The sequence below is a fragment of the Lepidochelys kempii genome, chromosome 7, assembly GCF_965140265.1.
Source record: "Lepidochelys kempii isolate rLepKem1 chromosome 7, rLepKem1.hap2, whole genome shotgun sequence".
Lineage (NCBI taxonomy): Eukaryota > Metazoa > Chordata > Testudines > Cheloniidae > Lepidochelys > Lepidochelys kempii.
In genome coordinates this window covers 37,486,816-37,492,818 of record NC_133262.1, presented here as the reverse complement: position 1 = coordinate 37,492,818, position 6,003 = coordinate 37,486,816, and positions in this window count along the sequence as shown.

The following is a 6,003-nucleotide window of genomic DNA, read 5'->3' as shown; positions in this document are numbered from 1 at the left end:
GAATAAAGAATGCATGAATGTGAAGCAACAATGACTTTATTGCCTCTGCAAGCAATGATTAAAGGGAGGAGGGGAGGGTGGTTATCTTGCAGGGAAGTAGAGTGAACCAAGGGGCGGGGGGTTTCATCAAGGAGAAACAAACAGAACTTTCACACTGTAGCCTGGCCAGTCATGAAACTGGTTTTCAAAGCTTCTCTGATGCGTACCGCGCCCTCCTGTGCTCTTCTACCCACCCTGGTGTCTGGCTGCGCGTAACCAGCAGCCAAGCGCGTAACCAGCAGCCAAGCGATTTGCCTCAACCTCCCACCCTGCCATAAACGTCTCCCCCTTACTCCCCAAGAATAACTATAGGCATTTCAATCTCCCCAACGGTTATTTTGGTCTGGGAAGAAAGTCCCTTCCTGCAGCTTTTGAAACAGACCAGAGTTCCTGAAGATGCAAGCGTCAGGTACCTTTCCCAGCCATCCCACGTTGATGTTGGTGAAACGTCCCTTGTGATCCACCAGGGCTTGCAGCACTATTGAAAAGTACCCCTTGCGGTTTATGTACTCGCCGGCTTGGTGCTCCGGTGCCAAGATAGGGATATGGGTTCTGTCTATGGCCCCACCACAGTTAGGGAATCCCATTGCAGCAAAGCCATCCACTATGACCTGCACATTTCCCAGGGTCACTACCCTTGATATCAGCAGATCTTTGATTGCGTGGGCTACTTGCATCACAGCAGCCCCCACAGTAGATTTGCCCACTCCAAATTGATTCCCAACTGACCGGTAGCTGTCTGGCGTTGCAAGCTTCCACAGGGATATCGCCACTCACTTCTCAACTGTGAGGGCTACTCTCATCTTGGTATTCTTGCACCTCAGGGCAGGGGAAAGCAAGTCACAAAGTTCCATGAAAGTGCCCTTATGCATGCGAAAGTTTCGCAGCCACTGGGAATCGTCCCAGACCTGCAACACTATGCGGTCCCACTAGTCTGTGCTTGTTTCCCGAGCCCAGAATTGGCGTTCCACAGCATGAACCTGCCCCATTAGCACCATGGTGCATGTATTGGCAGGGCCCATGCTTTCAGAGAAATCTGTGTCCATGTCCTGATCACTCACGTGACCGCGCTGACGTCACCTCCTCACCCGGTATCGCTTTGCCAGGTTCTGGTGCTGCATATACTGCTGGATAATGCGTGTGGTGTTTAATGTGCTCCTAATTGCCAAAGTGAGCTGAGCGGCCTCCATGCTTGCCTTGGTATGGTGTCCGCACAGAAAAAAGGCGTGGAACAATTGTCTGCCGTTGCTCTGACGGAGGGAGGGGCGACTGACGACACGGCTTACAGGGTTGGCTTCAGGGAGCTAAAATCAACAAAGGGGGTGGCTTTACATCAAGGAGTATTTCAGGCAGGACTTCACGGAGGGTTCCAAAAAGAAATGGTTCACCTAAGTTATTGTTCTTTTTGGAACAAGGAGGTTAGCCTGGCCTCTGATTGATACATGGCTAGATTTACATCGCTGCACCTTCTCTGTGAGTGACTGCAGTGTGACCTAGAGGAATGAGTCCCCTAGACGGGGGAGGGGGGGAAGCAAATGAGTATAAAACAAATCTGGTCTATTTCTTGTTTTGATCCATTCCATCTATCTTTTACATCTTTGGCTGTCAGCAGACGGTGCAGAAGGACTGCATGCCATCCACATCTCATGGCTGCCCGGCAGAAGATGGTACAGTACGACTGCTAGCAATCCGTATCGCCTGCCTGCTCACCATAAGACGGTTCAATAGGACTGATTGCAGGACTAAAGAGAATGATCTGGTCAAGTCACTCCAAATTTAGTCCCTGCGCCCATGTCTGCCCAGGTGCTCCTGGCCGACGTGGCCAGGAGCACCTCGGACATGATGATGACAGCTACCAGTCGTACTGTACTGTCTGTTGCCACAAGGCAAGGGGTTGATGCTGCTATGTAGCAATGCAGTACCACATCTGCCAGCACCCAGGAGACATAGGGTGACGGTTACCTGAGCGGGCTCCATGCTTGCCGTGGTATGGCGTCTGCACAGGTAACTCAGGAAAAAAGGCGCGAAACGATTTTCTGCCCTTGCTTTCACGGAGGGAGGGAGGGAACAGGGGCCTGATGATATGTACCCAGAACCACCCGCGACAATGTTTTAGCCCCATCAGAGTGCTCCATTGTGACTGCTCTGGACAGCACTCTCAACTCAGATGCACGACTGTTTGCCGTTGCTCTGACACAGGGAGGGGCGACTGAGGACACGGCTTACAGGGTTGGCCTCAGGGAGTTAAAATCAACAAAGGGGGTGGCTTTACATCCAGGAATATTTCAGGCAGGACTTCACGGAGGGTTCCAATAAGAAAAGGTGCACCTAAGTTATTGTTCTTATTGGAACAAGGAGGTTAGTCTGGCCTCTGATTGATACATGGCTAGATTTACATCGCTGCACCTTCTCTGTGAGTGACTGCAGTGTGACCTAGAGGAATGAGTCCCCTAGACAGGGGAGGGGGGGAAGCAAATGAGTACAAAACAAATCTGGTCTATTTCTTGTTTTGATCCACTCCATCTATCTTTTACATCTTTGGCTGTCAGCAGACGGTGCAGAAGGACTATATGCCATCCACATCTCATGGCTGCTCGGCAGAAGATGGTGCAATACGACTGCTAGCCATCCTCATCTCTTTCCTGCCCGGCAGAAGATGGTGCAATATGACTGCTATCCATCCTCACCTCTTGCCTGTCCGGCAGAAAATGGTACAGTACGACTGCTAGCAATCCGTATCGCCTGCCCGCTCACCATAAGATGGTTCAAAAGGACTGACTGCAGGACTAAAGAGAATGACCTGGTCAAGTCACTCCAAATTTAGTCCCTGCACCCATGTCTGCCCAGGCGATCCTGGCCGATGTGGCCAGTAGCACCTCGGACATGAAGATGATGGCTACCAGTCATATTGCACCGTCTGCTGCCAGAAGGCAATGGGTTGCTGCTACTGTGTAGCAATGCAGTACCGCGTCTGCCAGCACCCAGGAGACATATGGTGACGGTTACCTGAGCGGGCTCCATGCTTGCCGTGGTATGGCGTCTGCACAGGTAACTCAGGAAAAAAGGCGCGAAACGATTGTCTGCCCTTGCTTTCACGGAGGGAGGGAGGGAGGGAACGGGGGCCTGACGATATGTATCCAGAACCACCCGTGACAATATTTTAGCCCCATCAGGCATTGGGATCTCAACCCAGAATTCCAATGGGCAGCGGAGACTGCGGGAACTGTGGGATAGCTACCCACAGTGCAACACTCCAGAAGTCGACGCTTGCCTCGGTACTGTGGAAGCACTCCACCGAGTTAATGCACTTAATGCACTTAGAGCATTTTCTGTGGGGACACACACACTCGAATATATAAAACCGATTTCTAAAAAATCGACTTCTATAAATTCTACCTAATTCCGTAGTGTAGACATACCCTTAGTTTCCTGACTCCATGGAAGGTAATTATCTGTCTAAAACAGTGGTTCTCAAATTTCATTGTACTATGATCCCATTCTGACAACAAAAATGACTACGGGACCCCACAAGGGAGGACCAAAGCCTGAGTTCGCCTGAGCCCCGCCGCCCCAGATGGAGGGGCCAAAGTCAAAGTCTGAGCCCCACTGACCTGGACGGATGACCTGTAACCTGAGCCTCACTGCCCAGGGCTGAAGCCCTGGGGCTTCAGCTTTAGCTGTGTGGCTTGGGCTTTGGCCATGGGCCCCAGCAAGTCTACCTTCCATTCTGATGACCCCATTAAAACAGGGTCGAGACCCACAGTTTGAGAACCGCTGGTCTAAAACCAGGTATCAAAGTTCAGCTAAATTATGGACCAGATCTTCAGCTGGTGTAAGTTGGCACAGGTCTCCACCGATTTTTAGCTGAAGTCAATGGAGTTTTGCTGATTTAGCAGAGGATCTGCCCTGACATCTTAAAATCTGGATACTGGGTTTGTCCCAGCATCTGGGAATATTAACTCCATGCACTGCAGACTTTTACCTATGAACATCTTAAATCATTCTCAACATGGTTTACTTAGCAGGGTATATTTAGCCTAACTGTAGGCATTTGCTAGGCTTCAGATGTCTGCATCTGCAGGGAGCTCAACCACTGTGAAAAATAAAAGTTTAAAATGGCTGTGGCAGCTCCAGGGTTTGATATTGGAGGAGTTTATTAGGAAGGAGGGATGGCTGTTTTATAGGTCATGGATATAGGTGCGGTATACTGGTGCTGTCAAAACCTTTCAGCTTGAGGGACAACCACTTTATTACAAAAAGGGAATGGGATTGCACTCAATATCTGGGGGCAGGTTCTGTGTCCTGCTCTGCTCCCTTTGCACCTTCAGGCAGAAAGGGAGCAGAAACCACACACAAGTCCCCTGCTTGGGATTTCCCCCAGAATTCCTGTGGAGTCACCTGTGGCAAAAAGCCATCATAGGCAGCTGTCCCAGTGCCCTCTCTGCAGCCATTGGTGTAGCAGGCATGTTGAGGGTAGACAGGGGATTGGCTGGAGCAGCCCGCAGGTTACTTGTTCTAAGCTGGTCTGGGGAAGAGAATCAAGGAGATAGAAGTGACTGTTGGTTCTTCTAGCTTCTCTTGTTTATTCACTTCTCCTGGGGTGCCCTATGGCACCAATGTGGGAAAGGGAAAGGAGCCAACCTCTGCTAAGTGCTCCTCTGGGCAAACTCCTGTTTTGCTTTTGGGGGCTCAATGGCAGGTGAGATTCCTATTTCCTCCTGGTGACCATGGGGCTAACTCTCAAACACGTTCATTAAAAAACTGCAGGGGCAGATCAGGAAATGTATTTTCATTCATATCAAATGCACATTTTCATAGATTCATAGAAACTAAGGTCAGAAGGGACCATTACGATCATCTAGTCTGACCTCCTGCACAATGCATTTTCTTAATATTGTCATCCTTGAGCACCACAGGTTGGACACTACTGAAGTATGCTAATAATAGTCAGTATAACTTTGTTAAAAAAAGAATTAGATAAGTTCATGGGGGATAGTTCCATCAATGGCTATTAGCTAAGATGGTCAGGGATGCAACCCCCACACTGGGTGTTCCTAGGCCTCTGATTGCCAGGTGCTGGGAGCGGATCACAGGGGATGGATCACTTGACGTGTACTGTTCATTCCCTCAGAGGCATTTGGTATTGGCCACTGTCAGAAGACAGGATACCAGGATAGATGGACAATTGTTCTGATCCAATAGGGCCGTTCTTATGGCTCCATATTAATTTCTTACTAATTTACATTTGCTCGGTTTGCAAGAATTAAGATATCTTGGGGTTTTTTTTTACTGCCGTCCCTGCAAACTCACTCTAAGCTCTGACCGTCAAACCAGATTATTTCCATCCATCATTCTCACACTGACATTACTTTTAAATAGATTTGCAGCGGTGTCACTGGGCATAATCTCCAATATACAGTGGGACACCAATCTTGGTTGGGGCCTCTGGGCACTACTGTAATAGTAAATTAACGTGGGTGCATAATAATAATAGAGGTTTTATAGATGAGGGCATAATTTGGCCTACAGACAAGTATTACGGAAGAAGATGTGCAAGATGAATAGAACCCTATTTGACCACCAGAGTTCATGGGGCTGGCAATTAACGAAGGTCTGTTTACATGCAAATAAAGGAAATGTGCTATGGAATCCGACAGTCAATGAACGCAGAAACCCACAATACTAGTTTCATAGTCATTTTAAAAAATAGAACTCTTGAAGTATTTATTAGATTATGACAGGTTTCAGAGTAGCAGCCATGTTAGTCTGTATCTGCAAAAAGAAAATTGTGGCACCTTAGAGACTAACAAATTTATTTGAGCATAAGCTTTCGTGAGCTACACCCACTGTCAAAATGTGCCTCATCTCCCCTTTTATGGCTGGTATCATTACTTAGCCCGAGTGGCAGAGAGGTCTGCGCTGTGGATCTAAAGCTTCCAGCACTGCTGATGACCCACCTGGGAA